Source organism: Neolamprologus multifasciatus, chromosome 13 (assembly GCF_963576455.1).
Source record: "Neolamprologus multifasciatus chromosome 13, fNeoMul1.2, whole genome shotgun sequence".
NCBI lineage: Eukaryota > Metazoa > Chordata > Actinopteri > Cichliformes > Cichlidae > Neolamprologus > Neolamprologus multifasciatus.
The window spans coordinates 16,781,576-16,801,426 of record NC_140451.1 but is presented as its reverse complement, the minus strand read 5'-3'; the positions used below and the strand labels follow the sequence as shown (position 1 = coordinate 16,801,426).

General features: G+C 40.5%; 1 long non-coding RNA gene and 1 pseudogene across 1 annotated transcript in view; both read left to right on the top strand.

Annotated features, from left to right (window-relative positions):
* Positions 1 to 362: 362 nt before the first annotated feature.
* Positions 363 to 10,337, top strand: LOC146505323 (peroxisomal N(1)-acetyl-spermine/spermidine oxidase-like; annotated as a pseudogene).
* A 263-nt stretch (positions 10,338 to 10,600) lies between these two features.
* Positions 10,601 to 19,851, top strand: part of LOC146505320 (uncharacterized) — a 61,892-nt gene continuing 52,641 nt past the window's right edge. The window contains exon 1 of the long non-coding RNA XR_014877510.1: positions 10,601 to 11,178. This is a non-coding gene — a long non-coding RNA (uncharacterized LOC146505320). The remainder of the gene's footprint in view (positions 11,179 to 19,851) is intronic.

Sequence of the window (19,851 nt, the reverse complement as noted above, 5' to 3'; positions counted from 1 at the left end):
ACGAATAAAACAAGTTTTAAAAAGAGACTTCCATTTGATTACATTTTGTATGATGATTATGCAGAAAAAGTAGAATTGGGCTGAAAGTTGTAAAGGTTGTAAATCATGTTTTTAAAAAGTAACTAAGTAATTAATTACTTTTGAAAATAAGTAATCAGTAAAGTAACGGGATTACTTTTTTGGGGAAGTAATCAGTAATTAATTACTGATTACTTTTTTCAAGTAACTTGACCAACACTGGTCCCCACCAATGTCAAAACGAAATCTACGCCCTTGGTACACCGATATATAAGTCGCACTCCAATGTATGCTCGAGTCACACTGTATCTTATTTCATACATGCCCCGAGGTGAAGTTGAGAGAAAGCTGTGAGAGTGACAGTCCTACAGTTTGATGCGAACCAAGGATGGCGACGAGTGCGGACCCAAAGATAGTTATAATAGGATGTGGAGTATCGGGTATAGCAGCGGCTCACCGGCTTGTCAAAGCTGGATATGGTCATGTGCGGATACTTGAGGCAACTGGAAGAAGCGGGGACGAATAAAAACAGCAACTCTGGGTAAGTTTATATGTATTTTCTGTTTTAGTCAGTTTCGTCTTTACACTGTCAGAAAATCAGAAACCAACTAAATTAAACCCTTAGTAAGAACAACATTAATTTCTAAGTGTGAGCATCTTTATTGCAGACAATCTAGGAGGATAAGCGATCCAGCATGTTCTTGTCTCTTTTAATCACCTGCTGCTGTCAGCATCTTCTGTTGTACTTATTCTCAGTTTCAGTGCTTGGACTGTTGTGCAGCTTTCTGATGTTTTCCGAATGGTGAAACAACACAAAAATGATGCCAGTGCATACAGACACCTCACATTAAAGTTTTTACAGGACACTATGCAGTACCGTGAAAAACTAAGTGCATCTCAGCAACCAGGTGCTGTGAAAGTCTGGATGAACCTCACCACAAAAAAAGGGTTTTGGCAGTCTGCTGTAGGCGTGTGACCCGGGCACCTTGCAGTCGTTGAGTCGATCTTTGTATGCCAACGTATTCTAAAGTCAAATGTGAGTGTCTGTCTGACAAGCTAAAGCTTGGTCCAAAGTAGGTCAGACAACAGGATCGTGATCCCAAGCACTAAAGCAGAATAGCTGAAAAAGAAAAGAATTGAGGTGCTGCAATGTCTCAGTCAAATTTCAGGCCTCAACACGATTGGATGTGGGACCTTAACAGAGCTCTGCTTTAATGAATGCCCACCAACCTCAATAAACTGAAGCAACATTATAAAGAAGAGTTGGCCAAAGTTCCTCTACAAAGACGTGAGAGACTACTAAAGTCATGCAGTAAAGAATAACTTATAGTTATTGCTGCTATAGGTGGTTCTTCCAGCTGTTGACTCATGGGGTGTGTTTAGTTTTTCTCAGAATTACAAAGAGTTCTGTGAAACCTGATCTACTAGTACAATGGCCTCCCAGTTTACTGTCATTGTGCAAGTAAATGTACACAAAGACTTGTTTTTCTTTGACAGGTAACACTATTACAGAGATTGGTGCGTCTTACATCCATGGCCCATCTGAGGAGAACCCATTGTTTTGTCTGGCTCGTGACTATGACCTCTTGCCTCCAGAAGCGCTCACTCCAAAGAACCAGGCCGTAGACGTGGATGAACATCCTCCCTTGGTCCCCAACTGGTTCAGCAGTTCAGGTGACCAGACATAGTAACACAAGTGTACTTCAGCACATCACATCATTGTGTATATTAATAGCGTGCTTGGTAAGCTGTGATTGTTATTACAACTTTAAATTCTGTCCCAAAGGTCAGAGGCTGAGTGCAGAAAGCATGGAACCAGCTGAGGAGCTGTTTCGTGAGATTTTGGATAACACTTCACAATTTCAAAATCTCAAAAACACATCCTGGAAGAGTGTAGGACATTTCATGCGAACAAAGGTACATTGTTTTGAATTATGCGTGTTGCTGATGATATAAAAAGCTGTAAAAAAAAAAATCTGTTTTGTTGAAATTTGGCATTTTGTGCAGGCGCAGAACCAAGCAGCAGGAAGGTGGAAAGATGAGGATGAAACCACTAGGCAGCTGCTTCTCTCTGCCTTCAGTACTATGCTGAAGTTTGAGTGCTGTGGAAATGCCACTCATAGCATGGATGACATAGACCTGGCAGGGGTTTCTATGCATAAGAGCCTACGTGGCGTGGACTGCACGCTTCCAAGGTTTGTGCATCATTGTATGCATAAAGGGTGTTAACATAAATGCCATTCATTTACTTGTCATTTGCTCAACTGTAGCAATTTAAGTTTATGCCTTCACCACCAAGTGCTGTCAAAGAGTAAAGCTGCATTGATTAATACTGAGTAATTAAAGTGGCAGTGATTTAGATCCTTAGTCCTTTAGATTGTTTCTTTTATTATTGGTTATTGGTTGGGCGATCGTGGCTCAAGAGTTGGGGCTTCACCTTGTAATCGGAAGGTTGCTGGTTCGATCCCCGGCTTGGACAGTCTCGGTCGTTGTGTCCTTGGGCAAGACACTTCACCCGTTGCCTACTGGTGGTGGACAGAGGGCCCGGTGGCGCCAGTGTCCGGCAGCCTCGCCTCTGTCAGTGTGCCCCAGGGTGGCTGTGGCTACAATGTAGCTTGCTATCACCAGTGTGTGAATGTGTGTGTGAATGGGTGGATGACTGGATGTGTAAAGCGCTATACAAATACAGGCCATTTACCATTTAATCCTCTGATCAGCCTGTGTGAGAACCTTCTGTGGTTTTTATTATAGCAATTAGCTAATTATTATTTATTCATTTATTGTCTAGTTTTACAAGAACAAAGCTAATTTATCCACAATAAAGACTAAGACAATGAAATACAGGCACCTTGATGTCTGTAAGTACGTACTAAATAAATAGAAGATGCTCTTGACTGCTCCAGTTTCACCCAGTTAATCTTTATAATTTGTTATTTATTCACTACAGATTATATTTAAAGTAGCCAGACAGGATCCATGGACATGAGCTAACTCTTAGACATATTTGGCACTCTGCCATATTAAAGGTCATGGGCCTGATTTCCATTCGCTGCACCTTAATTCATATAGAGAATCACTTACCACGACTAAGTCTTGAAAGACTATGAAATCACCAGGAGCACAGGCTAAAACAACTTTAAGGTTGTATAATATTCTTGTTGTTTTTCTCTGAGTTCACAAACGAGACCTTTTTGAGAGGACGTAACTCTGACTGTGGATAGTATAAAAATTTTATAACACAAGAAAGAAGGCACTCATATATTCTCTCTCTCTCTCTCTCTCGCTATGTATATTTTAACATACGTGTAAAGTGATAGATTTCAAGCATTTTTTATTTTAATTTTGATGATTATGACTTAGGCCATGAAAAATCAGAAATCCAGTATCTTAAATTATTAGGCTGTGTGATTAGGTTTCACTTTAGGTGTTTGGAATAAAAATAATATATATGCAGGTCACACTTTTGAATTAAATTATAATTTTCTTTATGCTATTCTATTCTCTAATGCTCTAATCCAGACCTTCCCAAAGTGTGGGGCCCGCCCCCTAGGTGCGGCGCAGAGCCATTGCAGGGGGGGGCGCGGTATGAAAAGGGGGGGGGGGGGGGACAGAACGCTTGGACCCTGCTAGCACTGGGCAGCCACAGAAAGGCAAAGCAGGAGATTAAGCATAGCTGAATATGTTTCCAAACCAACTTCATTCTAAGCCAAAGACTAGAAAATATGATGAAGCATGTCTTCCCTTTGGCTTCACCTGCACAAGTGCCAAGGTAGGTCTCCCCTGCAGAATTGGTTTTCCCTGAGTTGGGAGCAGCGCTGGGCTGTTCAAATCACGGACAAACAGTATCCCACATAGGGCTGGGCGATATATTATTTTCTTCTGTATAAGGTATTTTCCACACTATAAGGCACACTTAAAATCCTTTAATTTTCTCAAAAATCGAGAGTGTGCCTTATGTATGAATTCTGGTTGTGCTTACTGACCCCGAACCGATTTGGGCGTACAGAAATCTGTTAAAAATGTTTTACTACAACTTTGGTAAGCCGCACTGCTTGATGGATTGTCAGAGCATTACGGCTGCCGTAGTGAGGAGCTTCGCGGAGTAATCTGGGTCCAAAACTCCTCCCTCCAGATCTCAAAGTCAAACGAACACAGAGTAAAAAATGGTCTAAATTCTTTCATCTTTATTAAAATCATCAGCGTTGCTGCTTTACCAGGTGATACAATTAAGTTTAACATCCAGGCATCCATGAAAATAGAAGTTATTAAGTTTAATGGAGTTAGAAGTTAGCAGGAGGTTAGCTCGCTAGTTTCCACCTAAACATGACATACCATGTTCTGACTGAGAGATTTTTGAAACTAATTAAAACGTACAGCTCTGCTACCACTTCTGACATAAATGAAGAGAGAAAACTAAACAGCAGTGGCGTTTGCAGGGTTACTGAAGTTGGACTACCTGGTATATAATGTTGTGCTATGCGATTGCTAGCGACACAGCTATGTTAGCATAACATTAGCACAGTGAAGCTGGAGGATAAACGGCAACTTTTTTCCACTCGATAAAAGTCATTAATGAATCAATGTTCTGGAAGTGGAGGAAGCGCAGTTTTTGGCTTTCCCCATATTTCAAAAGTGCTTCATCTCTTTGCTATGACTGTCGCCCGGCATATTTTGAGGATGATAATGGTTGTAGCCGCTGCGTTCCGTTCGACCAAAACAGGCGCAGCTTGATGACATCATCAACATGCGCTAACGCGATAGAGCGATATAGTCAAAATCTCTATTGTTGGCCAAATTTATATCATTTCTATCGTATATCGTTTATATCGCCCACCCCTTTTCCCACATTCTTGATTTTTAGTTCACAAACACTTCTTTTCATGACTAACTACTGCTGACATGTTGGAGATGTTAGCTCTTTATACAGTAAAGTTACAGTGGGATACAAATAATATCAGGCTGATCCTGCCACGATTTGTTCCCGGTTCAAATCATGGACAAACAGTATCCCACAGCTGTTTATGTTTTTGAACCCCTTTTGCACAGAGAGGCATTTTTTGAAAAATGTATTGATAGCAATGTTGAATATTATTACACAGGAAAAAAACAACTACATGTAAAATACAAACACCGTTCTTAAATGGAGGGACAGTAGCTGCATGTGTATGTAAGCCTGTAAAAACTGAAGATAGTCAGATTAACAGTAACAGTATTTCGTCTCTATCCGCCATTCTGTAATTCAGCTCATGTAAACAATAACGTGGCGCACAGCATGACGTAAAAAAAGACACATACCTTTGAAGTTGCATGACGAACTCTGTATTTCTCAAACGCAAAGAAGGAGTTTTAAAAAATCTCAGTTTTCGGTGATTGGAAACGCCGGTGTGGACGAAACAGCTGTGTTTTCATAAATACCCGTGTAGGTGTGACCGTAGTGTAAAAGAGTTAGTAGTTTATTTTATTACTACCTGTCATTTTTAATTGTTTACTAAATGTTTGAGATGTGAAATAAACCGCAATTGAGCAAAATAAGGGTGTGTGTGGTTGGAGGATGTGTTTGTGTGCGTGCACGCGTGCGGGGGGGCGGGGTGGGGGCGAACATTTTTCTTGTAAAACAAATGGGGGCCTAGCAAAAAAAGGTTTGGGAACCACTGCTCTAATCTAATGAACCTCAATAGTAAGCAGTGAGTCAAGTTTTGCACACTTCATGGACACTCATCATCACTTGTTATTGTCAACAGCTATGATTATCACATCAAATATAAAATACAAATGTACTACAGATGCTGCATTGTGGTCATCTTAATGTATCTTATCTTGCAGAGGATTTGAGCGCCTAATCGAGAACTTGATGTCTGAACTCCCCTCTGATTTGGTGACCTACAACTGCCCTGTGAGCTGTGTCCACTGGAGCAACACAGAGTGTGGCTTAAGTCCTGTGACGGTTGAGTGTGAGGATGGCGAGAGGATTGCTGCTGATCACGTTATTGTCACTGTGCCTTTAGGTGAACTTCTTTTCATATACTTCATCCTCTTTTTCATATCTCTGCATGAAATTGATTAATTGTAAATTACGTGTTACGACCAATGTCAGAGCTTAATCTTAATGGCGGGGTTTTGGTAGTGTCACAATGGAATACAGACCAAGTTAGATTTAACCCTCTGCTGCAGTTTATGCAATTTTTTAATATGTTTTCTTTTTGTCAGGATATCTGAAGAAGCACCACTCCACTCTGTTCTACCCTCCTCTCCCGGCCCACAAGCTGAAGTCGATCGAGACGCTAGGATTTGGAACATGTGACAAAATATTTGTGGAGTTTGAATCGCCGTGGTGGGATGCTGATTGTGAAATCATCTACCTCGTGTGGGAAGACGAGGTTTGTAATGCAGCAGCCAGAATAGTTTCATATGTACCGAACCTGTCTTAATAACAGGTTGACAGATATTTTTAAACTTTCTTGCACAATATTAAAGATATGAGCCTTTTTCTTTGTTTTTATGTATATAATGCAATAAAATATCTCAGAAATGTTGCCTAGTAATGGTAAAACAATAGAGACATTGTGTGAACTTGTGTTTTAGAGCCAGAGATCAGAGAGGACATAAACCCTTTTGTGTTTTCAGGAGACTGTGTCAGACCAGGTGTCAGATGTGAGTGAATCCTGGATAAGGAAGTTGGTGACATTCACTGTGCATAAACCTTCTGAAACGTAAGTGACATGTTAATCTGAGGAACCATTAATGATTTTTCCCTCCTATAAAGTTTCCTTTGCAATTCAAACCAGCATTCAGACTTCTCTTGTTGATTAACACAAACTCTCAGGGGTAGCCATGTTCTCTGTGGCTGGATTTGTGGCCATGAGGCAGAGTATATGGAGACACTTCCTGAGGAGGAAGTGAGAGAGTCAATCACAAAGCTCGTCCGTACATTCACAGGTAAGTTTTATATCTGATCTAACCCTTATAGCTCTTTCCTCTATAACATAATTAAAGATAAAAAATAATATCAAAGAGACTAATAATTAAAATGAAAGGTTGTTATACCTAAGAAAACTTCTCTGTATGCACAAGCATCACAACAGTTAAATTTTTCGTTAGAAATCTATAAAACATCTCATTGTTATAGGAATAAAACAAGTTCAGGTAATACAGAGTATATATGCAGATATAATGGCATTAAATCGAGCAGCAAACGTGTATGACTATTACCTAAATATCTTTGTCTTACAGCAATAAGACTGAGTTTGTGGTTGAAACTGCTAATATGATGTTTGCACAAATTGTATTTATATTTTAAAAAGCTGATAGTCATCACACTCTTACTTATATATAACATATTAGTATTGGGAAAATAGTTCAGTATAGATTTATGAAACCAGGTCAGATTTCAGAGTTTATCTTCTGATGTTGACATGCCCAAAACAGGCCACTGTGCAGATGACAATTGATTGTAGAAAACTATGCGCTATTTTCCTCGATTGAAACCTTCTAGTGCAGAAATGTACATGTTAGACCGAGTATTGAATAGGTATTGAATGGGCACCATGAAGGTAGAAGCTACCTGGTTTGTGCCCGAGAAAACACACAAATCGCCTGGACACTACGTCAGGAAGGGCACCCATAATAATCTGTCAAATCAAATATACAGAGCTGCCTAATGTGGTAACATGTTTTGGAAAGGGGAGCATCTAAAAGTAGCTTGAGGCTTTTCTGCAAGAAATATTCTTCTCAGATAACTGATCCATAATTGATCCAGCTGCTGCTTTTTAATAAACCAGAATGTTTGGGGTGTCACAACCCGGCTCAAAGGACGTGACAAGCAAGTGGGAGACCCCACACAGGCTTTTAAAGGCTGTAAGATATGTTTAATGAAATAAGGTAAAGAAACTTAAACACAAGTTAAATAATACAACAGCCATAACTGAAGAACAAAGTGAACATAATGAGTGACAGACAAAGAGAGACAGCCATGGTTCAGTCAAGGTGTCTTTATATACTGGGACTGGCCTGCTCAGGTGTGCTGCTATAAGGCACTGCCTGCTGAAATGAGCTAGCAAATAGTTACTGATATACAGTATTCAAGTCCTAGAAAGCTGTCATACATAGAGGGAAGGCTTTAATAGGTAGTAAAAGTAATTTATTTATATCAGTTTTTTTTATATATATTTTCTGAAGTGGTTGAGCCTTGGTTATTTCATATTTGTCTGTAGGAAACGGTACGATCACACCAAAGAGAATCCTGTGTTCCCGGTGGTTCACTGATCCCTGGACATACGGTTCCTACTGTCATCCAGCCATAGGCTGTACAGCCAAGGACCTGAAGAACATGATGGAACCTCTGCCTTCACAGGAAACTCTGTCACAGGTACAGAACGTCTTGAGCCACCGCTAATATTTTGCTTCCAAGGAGCCACACTTTCATGTCATTTTTCTAAAGTGGTCTTGAGTAAGAGTTCTCCAGGCCTTTTTGAATGTCTTTAAAAATGTTCAGTCCAGTCCTTGTACCTGACCATTTTCAGAGGAGTGTTTTGTCCGTTAAAATCCATTTTAAATGGCATCCTTTAGCGCTTTGTTACTAGCAGCCTGTTGGAAAAAATGCATCATTTGTTCACATTTGTTTATTCAATCTATAAAAAATGCCAGTGATAACACAGTTCAATTCAATTCAATTTTATTTATATAGCGCCAAATCACAACACAGTTTGATAAGATTGCTAGTAGAAAATGTGACATATCTTGGCATGGTGTGCAGCAGATGAACTATTAGTAAATCAAGTGAGTCATATTGCCAGGGAAGTACTGACTTCTGTTACTTTATAGTTAGACAGAAAGTGACATAATATAACCTTGAAAAATGTTTCTCACTTTTACTGCTTGTGTGTTTCAGCCCCTGCAGGTGTTGTTTGCTGGAGAGGCAACCCATCCTTGCTTTTACTCCACCGTCCATGGAGCAATTATCACTGGGTGGAGAGAAGCAGATAGACTCATCACTCACTACTGGGATTCTGTTAGCCCATGAATTCCCTGTAATATAAGAAATTTAAAGATAAAGACTTTTCTTTTAGCTTTTTTTCTTTTCTTCTAAAAAACAATCAGATAAGTCTTTTATCTTTTCTGACTGCTCTTTAGTCAGATAAGATAAAAGACAAATCTTATCTGTGTCTTATCTGGTGACACTGAGTAATCATAGTGGTTGTCTGTTGGCACTAAAAACCACAGTGCTGAATATGGGGAAAAAAGAGGGCTTGTGGCATAATTTTGTTGTAATCTGGAGTTCCTCTCCTTATCTGGGTTTAAAGGTTGACACATTACATTATACATTAGTCATTGCTAACATGTTGCCAAGGGAACTTTTACTGGTGGAGTTGTTGGTAATATTAATGCAAGTAAAATTATGTTTTTGTTGTGATTTTAAAAATAAGAATATGGATAAACTGAATCAATGCCAACAATTAAAAAAAATCAAAGAATAAGAGCACTGAACAATTTTAGTGTATTATGAACAAATAAGACACAGTTATGCACGGTCAACCCTGGCATACCATAAAAACAACAGGTAGATCACACGTGACTTAATCGCTACAGGCAAGCAGTAGTTGGGCAGGTGCTTGGATAAAATTTGATAAGCAAAGCAGGTACAATAGAACAAATACAAATGGCAGGCAAAGTAGCAGGAAGTTATTGAAAAGTGGGTCAGTGTGGCGTGGGATTAGTGATACAACCCTTAGTGAGTGTGACTGAGGAAGGAATTGATTAAAAATGGGAAAACTTGCAGATGTGGATGAAGTAAGCAAGATAAAAAGTACACCAAATATGTAATAGCTTTATTTTCCATAGAGGAAATATCCATACATAAATGCATTTCCTGGACATTGCAACTATTTTGCAATGATTAATAAGCACAAATCAAAGTCTAGTTCAAATCATCTGTTTTAAACCACAATCAGGACACATGCTATGTAGTTGCTTGTGTGTTTTTGTCTTTCTATAGAATAAAAAGACCACAAATATAATGTGTGATTCAGATGCAGAATAGTTCATTTCCTCAATAGGGAGAACACTAAATCATTGAACATTACATTAAACACAAAATAATGATATATTTGCATTTTCTAAAGGACCGCTGTTCTCCTAATATTTAGAATTATGTAATGATTTTGTTTCAGTTTATGCAAACATAATTTATTAGATTCCTTATATAAAACTTTAGTAAATGACAGGAGATACACTTTGCTTTACTTGTCAGAAGTGGACAAAAGGGCTCTATCCAGGTTTGTGATTGTGTTTTGAATTAATAAATAAAATCAAACATGGACACATTGTAGTGTGTTTACTGTGTTTATTTATGCAAGTAAATTAATGTCTACTTTTTTCTCCACCTGTGTTCACCTTATGAGGTCACCAAATACTCTTGTCTTTATTGTTTTATGCATAAAGAGAGCTGGAACTTTCTCACTTGCACCTCTGCAAAGGTGTTTTCTTTTCTGTACTAGAAGCACCAAGGTTAATCATAACCAGGATTAGCAGGAGGATCCAGGTGCATTCTAGGGCACCCAGGCGATTCAGGCTTCTGTCATCTGAAATGAAAATGTTAGTATGTTATATAGATCAAAATACCAGCTACCTGTAAGAACCTTGATGTCAGTCCTCTGTTTGAAAATACATTGTCTGTTCTCTAATACATTGTCTGTTCTCTAGTATTAAACTTCAATATTACTGAAGTTTAATACTGAAAAACTGCAGTAAGGATACAACTTTAATTATTAACTGACAAGTCTTTGTTTTTTGGAAATACAAATACATTTCCTCAAAGTCACCAAATAAAATATTCAATGTGTAATGAAGTGTATTTTATTTAAGAAAGCCACTAAAGACAAATAAAGTAGCTCTCTATGAATATATAAGGTCTTGTCATGTGATCAGCTTTAGGGAGGCATGCAAACCTTTCTTCTGTCAGCTCATCTGTCTCTATGCAGCAAAGCTTTTTTTGGAGGAGTGACCACTCCTTACAAACACTTTGCATCTTCAACTGTGCCATCCAGCTCCTGTTTCTTGTTCTTGCCACTGCTTCCAAACCATACACCAGGGATGGGGAAACTGTGGGCCTCAAGGGCTGGTGTCCTGCAGGTTTTAGATATCACCCTGGGTCAACACACCTGAGTCAAATGATTAGTTCATTACCAGGCCTCTGGAGAACTTCAAGACATGTTGGATGTGTGTTGGATTAAGGACACATCAAAAAAACCTGCAAGACACCAGCCCTTGAGGCCTAGAGTTCCCCCACTCCTGCCATACATCATAGCAAATCTTATTACCACCTTGTAAATCTTTCCTTTCACTCTTGCTGCTGTCTTCCAGCCACTCCACACTTCCTGCACTCTCTTTTCACGTCTCTTTCACGTCTCTTGTGCATCGTCTGATGCTGATGCTGGAAAATCGGAAAATGGACCGGAAGAATTTTTGTTTGTAGCGGGATTTTTTTCTTAGCTCCACAGAGGAAGGACACAGCTGCGGTTCACCGTTGTTGTCAGACATAGGCGGACACAGTTCGTAAATCCAAGGGCTGGCCCCCTTTTCTTTATTTTTTTTCTTTCAGTATGTTCCACCTTCAATTAAATCTCAATCACAAAAATGTGGCGCTCCGAAATAAGGCTTACACCGTTAATTCATCATTTTCACTCTGTACCACTGCTCCTTATCAGGCTGTGTGAAGCACAGTAAACAATTCAGTCGAGGCCTTGAGCCATAAACAGACATCACTCACAGACATTGTTTTCATAACCAAACTGCTTTAGACCCTGTCCCCTAAATCTACACAAATGCCCTCTGGGTGACATGAAATGCATTTAACCAATAAACAACCAATGGCTTTTTGTTGTTGTAACAGATTCTGTATTTGGACGTTTGTGTGCAGCATTTTGCGTATCAGCATAGCATTTGTTAGTAAAGCATTCTTCATTGCATCAGCGTGTGTGTGTATCACTCTTCATTGCACAAGCGTGTGTATATGTGTGTGTGGATCACTTCTCAGTGAATTGAATCAGCATTTCAATTTGTGTGCGTGTGTGTGTGTCATTTCTCAGTCAATCAACGAGTGCATATGTGTTCATATGCAGTGTTGGGAAGGTTACTTTTAAAATGTATTCCATTACAGAATACAGAATACATGTCCCAAAATGTATTCTGTAACGTATTCCGTTACGTTACTCAATGAGAGTAACGTATTCTGAATACTTTGGATTACTTAATATATTATCATGCTGTTTACAACTACATGAATGTACTATTGCTGTGATTTATTACTGTTACTGAAGGTCCGCGGCTCCGAACCGTAGTAAAGGGACCTCTGGCTAATACGGTGGGTTCTGTGTCGGGCTCGTAGCCGAAAACTAGCTTTACTTTGTTGTCTGGGTCAACTTTGCTAGCGAGAGACAGAGAGAGGCGTTGAAAGGCTGCTCCAACGGGACTTATTGTTTCAGAGGAAAACACGAACACAGTGTACAGTCGAGTCTTAATAGCTTACTTACAACTGGGCTCTTCAGGCTCTCTTCTTGGCTGCAGTGGTTATTATTATATTTACATGATTCCAGTTCCCGTTTTTTCCTTTTCCTCTACTTTTCCTTTTTCTCCCTCCCTCACTCACAGACACATAACGAGTATGGCAGTCCATTCTCCCTGCAGCACGGACTACACTGCCTATGATGCTACATTCTTTAGAGCTATACCTGTAGCATTCTGCCTATTAGCTTAGCAAAACAACAACAAAAAGGCCTCTCTCACCCAGGAAACACGCAGAGAGAGAGCGTCACCCTGTAACCATGGCAACCGTAACGCTGCCGCCTGGAACAACAGAACGTAGCTGTCAAACAAAACCCAAACAGGCCTGACCCGCGACAATATGAAACAGGGAAGTACCGCCGTGTAATCCATTTATTTCAACAAAGTAACTGTATTCTAAATACCACCTTTTTAAACAGTAACTGTAACGGAATACAGTTACTCATATTTTGTATTTTAAATACGTAACGGCGGTACATGTATTCCGTTACTCCCCAACACTGTTCATATGTGTGTTTCTCTTTCTCTTCTGAGTCAGTGTATGTAGATGTGTGTGCTTGTGTGTGTTTGTGTGTGTGTTTGTGTTCATCACTTTCCTGTTCTGGTGTTCTGGGTAAATCACGGCCTGAAGCGTGCCCTGGGGTCCTGCCCTCCTCCTTTTCAGTCCGTTTGCGTCCATTGGTGCTGCCGCCCAAAGTTCTGTCCATACTGGTTCTGGCCCCAATTGAGGCAGTCCTTTTCTCCAGTGTCCTGCATCTTCTCCTTGTCCAGCTCCTCCTTAACTTGACCCTTTTGCTTCTGTAGTTCCTTCAGGGTTTGCTCCTGGTGTTGGAGCCTCTCGTCAGGTTTGGCGACCTCCTGCTCCAGCAAACTCCGGCCTGATTTCAAGTCCTGTATCTGGGACTCTAAGCCTGACTGATGGGTTCGATTAGCAGCCAGCTCCTCCTGAGCCATGCTCAGTTTCTGCTCTGATGCCTTGAGCTCTTACTGAGGGCAGAAACCTCAGAGTCTTTTCCGTAGACGTCAGATTGACGTTTATTGACGTTTTCCTTGCTTTGCTTCCACAGCCTTCTGCAGCTCTGCTGTCCGGCTCTTCTCAGAGGTCAGCTCCTGGCCGAGCCCCGACACCTGTGCCTTCAGCTTATGTTCTTCTAGTGCTTTTGTCCATTCTCAGGTGCCTCCTGACTCCTCCTGTCTCTGGCACGCCCTTTTTGCTGCCCGATCATCCGTGTTGGTCCGTCACTGTCCTGCACAGTTTTAATGCAGAGTTGTTAAGGTCAGCATTCTTTTGCTCGGCCTCACTTTTCATCCGGGCTTAATAGGCGTCTCGTCACAGCTCTGTCAGCTGAAGCCGTCTGGAAATCTCCCCCGTGTAGTGAAACGGGCCTTGGATTTAACGTTCTCCGTCTCCGCTGCATGAGATCGTTTTCCTGCAGCACTGTTGACATTTTCAGGTTGTTGTTGTGGGTCCAGCTGCTGTAGCATTTGGTCAGGGTCACATCAAAGATGGTAGAGGGGAGAGCCAAGATGGTAGAGGGGAGAGCAGGAGTCCAGGTCAGCCTCGGCTTTCCGGGTCGACAAATCAGCCTGTAATCAAGTGTAACGGAGCGAAGGTGATGTTTTTCACAGTGTTTGTTTAAAGGAGGGAAACCTTCCTCCAAACGGACAGAGCAGTGGAGCCGCCAAGGGAAAGCACACGAATTTAAAACTGTATAATTAAAATATAATTTATTATATTTAAATAGTTAAAAATGTAAAATGAATTAAAACAACCCTGGCCAGGGGACAACACAATAAAAATCAATAAAACACAACATTAAAAATCCAGTGGCGTCCGCCACAATATAAGAGTCACTAAGAATTAAAAATCCAGTGGAGCTGTGCAGGAGGGGAACCCGGCGGCGTCCTCGCCTTCCTCTCCACGTTCTGCGCCCCGGTGTGCTAGAGAAGGGAGGCAGCGGCAGTTACTACTCTTTTAGGCAGCTTTCATTCATTAAAAGGGGAAAGTCAAGAGACTTACCCCGGGTGGGCAGAGCTCTTAACTCTGCCCGCTGCTTCTTTGTAATTGCCAATCGGCACCGGCCCGTCTCGTCGCCTCCAATTCCCTGCAGACGCGTACTCTAGCCTCCTGTTGCTGCAGCAGTCGGACCGCTCGCTCTGCGTCTCTGGTTGCCGGCGCTGTATCCTCCCCTCTCGAACGCCAAGCTCCACCAGCCTTATGTGTCACTGAGCACTCTATAAATTACCACTCCCGTTCCTCTCAGGTGTGTCAAATTAGTAAAAAGGGGGAAAAGGGCGGAGTCTCTCCAGGACGAATTGACGGATGCAACCAAAACATGCAGCATAAATAAAAAACACTCCACAAGACACAACCAAAACATGCAATATAAAAAAATAAATAAGCACACTTCACATTAAAACATAGCAAAGTAAAACAACATCCGTCCTTCCCTGGATGACACAAGCATAAAGAGAAAAAACAAAAACAAAACAAAAGCAGACAAACAGGAAAATGATGTTGTTTTGGCTGTGTTATTCAGAGAGGGGCCAGGCCCTGTGTCAGCTTTCTCCCCCCCCCCCCCCCTTTTTTTTTTTTTCTCACTATATAATCAAGTCATAACCCACCAAGTTGACAGGACAACACAGGTACATGTTAAAATTCTTAAGATCATGTTTAATAGCCCAAAAAAGGAATTTTCTTTCATTCAGTAATCACTTGTATTAATCAATCATCAGAAAACATGTCACAATTTGACTCTTTTAACCACTAAATTTGTTGTTTCATCACTGGTTAGTCATACCAGTGTCTTTCTTTTTGAAGTCAAGTTGTTGTCCTGCAACCCAGAGAGTTTATTTGTTAGTAGTGGATAAACTTTATCATTTAACATCAGGTGTGTGTTAAGTTTCGCTGCTTTAACCTTGCTGGAAAATCTTCACATGTTCATGAGTGTAAGCTGTTTCTTCATTGCGTGTGTGTGCGTTTGTGGGTGGGTTATTTTAACTTTTTTCTCAAACAAGGCATTTCTCTAGTTGTGTGTGTTTTTAATTTTGTTTCCCAAATTTTGATTTCCCACCTTAAATAACAACATTCCATGTCTTCAGCCAGGAATTAGAGCTTGCTTGTGTGATTCAGGGACACATGGTGCCCAAAACAATTCAGCAAAAAACTTGCCTGAAAATTTCCAGTGATGGTAACCGATAACTGGAGGAGAAGATGTCCTTTAAGCCTCTTTTCAGGGTGGGGACAAAGTGAGAGGTCAAGCTGTAAAATTTTTAGCCAGAGCTTGGCCTGTCTGTCGTCCCAATTCTGTTAATCTATCCGCTGTACTCAGGTGTCCAGGTTGAGAGAAATCCACCTGTATTAAGAGACTAAAACATTCATTTACTATTTTTCTTAAAACATCCCTTTGGTTCATCTGCCTAGATTTTACTCTCTCTCTCTCTTGGTGCATAGTTCACACAGTCAGGCAGTTGCCTTTTATGGGCATGCAGATTTCCGGTCACAGACACACAGCTACTCACCCCCAGCAGCTGCAAAGCCGTCTCTTTTAGATCAAAACCCAGCCAAACATTAAACATTCACCGTAGTCATTCAAAACTTTATTTGTAATATTATAATCAGTAAAATCAGCGTTTTAATTACAGGCATGTATCATTGTTTGCAAATCATAATTATAAAACTCAATAACACGCTAAACAGGAAGTGAAAGTGCTCTGTGCGCTTCACAGCAGCCACCTCATTTGCATGTTCACACACCGTCTAAAAGTAGCTCGCAGCGCTGCAGCGCGCTGTCGTCACACACAGCCTTTCTCTCCATTTCACACCCAACTCTATTATTCTATAACAAAGACGTCTTATATTTACAATCACTCTCAGGCCTGAAAGTTTTAGCGCCTAACAATTTTGACAAATTTACGTTAACGGTCCAACCGAAAAAGTCCAACTTTTTTGTGATCAATTAACCAGTATCTGTCCAACAGTTTCTGGCCTCATCTCTAAAGTCCCTAACTCAATTTAAAAGTGTCCAACACCCAAGGTCCAACCTTTGCTGCCCAAAAAAGCACAGACACCGTTCCAAACGGTAAAGTGGTCCAACCACTAGTTATTCTGGAGTGCCCCAAGCTCCACAGTGACCAATTGACTATCCCTCAAAGAGGACAAGGCCTAGGCGTCCCTGGCCTTGGCAAGCGTTACCTCTGAGCACTGTGCTTCTCAGCAGTCCAACTGCCGCTCTGAAAAATTTATAATACTTTGAAACAACAGTCAACACACTAAAACAAGAGTATGACTGAGGCAGGTCCAACCATGACTAATGGGGACTTTAACCCATTTAACCCCCATAAAGGCACCTGTCCACTCAGTTCGATTGCCAGATAATGTCTGCCCGTCTGACCACCTCGGACCGTCCAAGCCTCCAAAACTTCCACCCCAATACCACAGGACGAGCCCCCAAAACTGTTACGGATTCAAATATTGGGGATGGATACAGGAGGAAAAACCAAAATAACAACACTGGTCCGGCCGGGTCAAGTCAAACGATGATTTAATGAACACACGCGTGGGAGATGGACACCATACAGCAGACAGCATCAGATCTCAAAATGGTGGAGCCTTGATCAAACTCTTATAGCCTCTAGTGGCCCCCACCTAATCATAAAAGCCTAAACATTCACATTCTTTCTCTCACACAGCGCCTAAGCTACGACCTTGGCTCCCTGTTCATCTGCTCCTGCTGAGATGGGGCAGTATGCTCTGTTCTCTTCTAACCAGACAAATAAGGAGATGACTTTCTGGAACAGTATTTCTTATAACTCAGCAGTATAATGCATCATAAAACAATATCATTCATTCACAATAAATCAACAGTCTAATATAATGCAAATCAGTTTACCAAATGTAATAGTTATCACCTTCTTCTAATTCAGGAGAATAATGCAAACTAAAACTACATAATAATTCACAATCTTTAATTAGGGGTCTAACATGGCATAAAATAACATTATAATCCAACAGCCCACATCAGTCTAAAATTGTATGTAACTATGAATAACGTGTTACCATGTCCACCAGGAGAGACTGGACAGTATAGATGAAAAACAAATATGCCAGCAGTTTATCTCAGTTAACGAGAGGAGAAGGCATGTGTTTGGCTCCTTCACATAGTGGACATTGAGTTGTTGGACATGAGTAGTCCATGTCTGTTGCTGTAACAGTAGTTCATGTTTAGAGTAAAACATCCCAGCTCACTGATTTGATCGGGGCAATAGTGTGGCTAAAATGTTGCATAATTTTGCTGAGAGATCTGTTACTTTGTGGTAATCTTAGATGAGTAGTTTTATGGACAAAAACCACCAGGTCATTCAGTATTCCCTTAGTGCTGATGTATCAGAGATGTTGGTGTAGTATAACTGAAGTAATGTTGTTAAGTCCTTAAAGTCATATTCTTTTATTGTCATGACTGTATTTGAAGCTATTTTTATTTTTGTATGATACCTGATTTATATGGAATATGGCTGAAGTAAACTAAAGTCTAAAATACTTAGTCAGTCATTTGTTTAATAGTAACTTAACATTATATAATTCACATATAAAACTATGAATTGTAATTTTAAATGGTTTAAAAGCATGTAGAATAGCATATGTTGGCAAGTATATTTCTCCCTTTTTTATCAAGAAGTGTCAATGGAAAATTGTACTTAGTAGTCAGTATAATATTTTAATGATATAAGTTTGTATATGGTAGAATACTGCACGTAATCATTTGTGTTTAGAAGTATATAGTTGGTGGCATATTGAAAGAATGTCTCATCCTAGGAGGTTTGTAACATTCCAGGGTGTACTGGCGTTCACCAAGGAGCATGGGAAAGGTCGTACTTTGTCTTATTGTTTTACGGTAGAATTAACGTAGTAATATCTGTTTTAGTCTAAGTGCCTTTTGTTTAGATGAACTGTTGAACTTTCCAGTCCAGCAGGTTTAGGGAAGTCATTTATGGCGTCACACTCTGACCCCACACACACACACACACACACACACACACACGCACCCTCCACATTTCAATGTATGGAACAAACGCTCACTGAAGTGTATAAATAAAAGACCAGGGAAGTACTCAGTGCTTAGTCTCTGAGCCTCACTCTTGGAGTGTGAGTTCTGGAGGCTGCCCTTGCTAGCAAGAAAATCTGTGTGTTTCTCTTCTCTGATTCTCTACTGAAGAAGTGTTTTAGAATATATCTCTTAACATTATTTGGTCCTTCGTAGCCGGATCAGAAAATATCAGAACTGTTATCTGTGACTCTGTTCCAGGATCCAGCACTGATTCCTGACGCCGTGGGGAGCCAGCACCGAAGCCTGTGCACAGCCCTCTTAGACGAGGAGAGAGCCCCAGGACGTGAATTCGGGTCTGGGCCGGTGGCCTGGTCCACGGCGCTGGGATTCAGTCTGATGATCCGAACCACCAGTGAGACGTCGGAGGGTGAGAAACACTATTTTGGTATATAAAACGGCAGCAAAGGTTTAAAGTAACGTGATAAAATAGGTTTAAATTCGCCAAAAGGAACTGTGTTTAGACTAGTGTTAGAGGTAGCTGAAATTACTTCGTGACAAATTAAAATACGTTTAAGCAAATGAAAACACGTTGAGACAGAGAAATTAAATTAGGTTTAAGTTCGCCAAAAGGAACTGTGTTTAGACTGGTTTTAGAGGTAGCCGTGAAATACTTCGTGACAAATTAGCGCGCAAATGTCTATATGTGTGTGTGTCTGGAAGTAAGTTGATTTTACAGCACAATACGCTGCTGAACTACTTCCATTTTTGTTTTCTTTGCTGAGGCTCACGTACTGGTGACAAAGGAGAACGGTTGAGTTTCATCTCATAAAACTGATACCGCTTCACCGTTAGGGTGAAGTTGAAGGCCATATCAGTAAACCACTCTGTAGTCAAGCGTGCCAGCGACGGCCCAGCAAAATCTTTGAAAATGGAGAATAAACAATTAAAATTAACACCTGATGAGAAATGGTTAGAAAAACAACAAGCTGGAGCAGGTAAAATCAGTGCAAATAGGTGGAGAAATCCACAAAAAGCAAAAAAACGCAGATTCTTTAGATTGCCCTGATCAACAACAGCCGGTGCTCCAGACCATTAATTTAACCAGTTGTTAATAGTAATCTGCATTAAGCTCAGGGTTGCTCAAATTCAGTACAATGACATATGAAGTAAAATAGGTAAATATTTAAACTAATTATGTGTATAGAGGCACTTGACCTGTTTGAAAAAC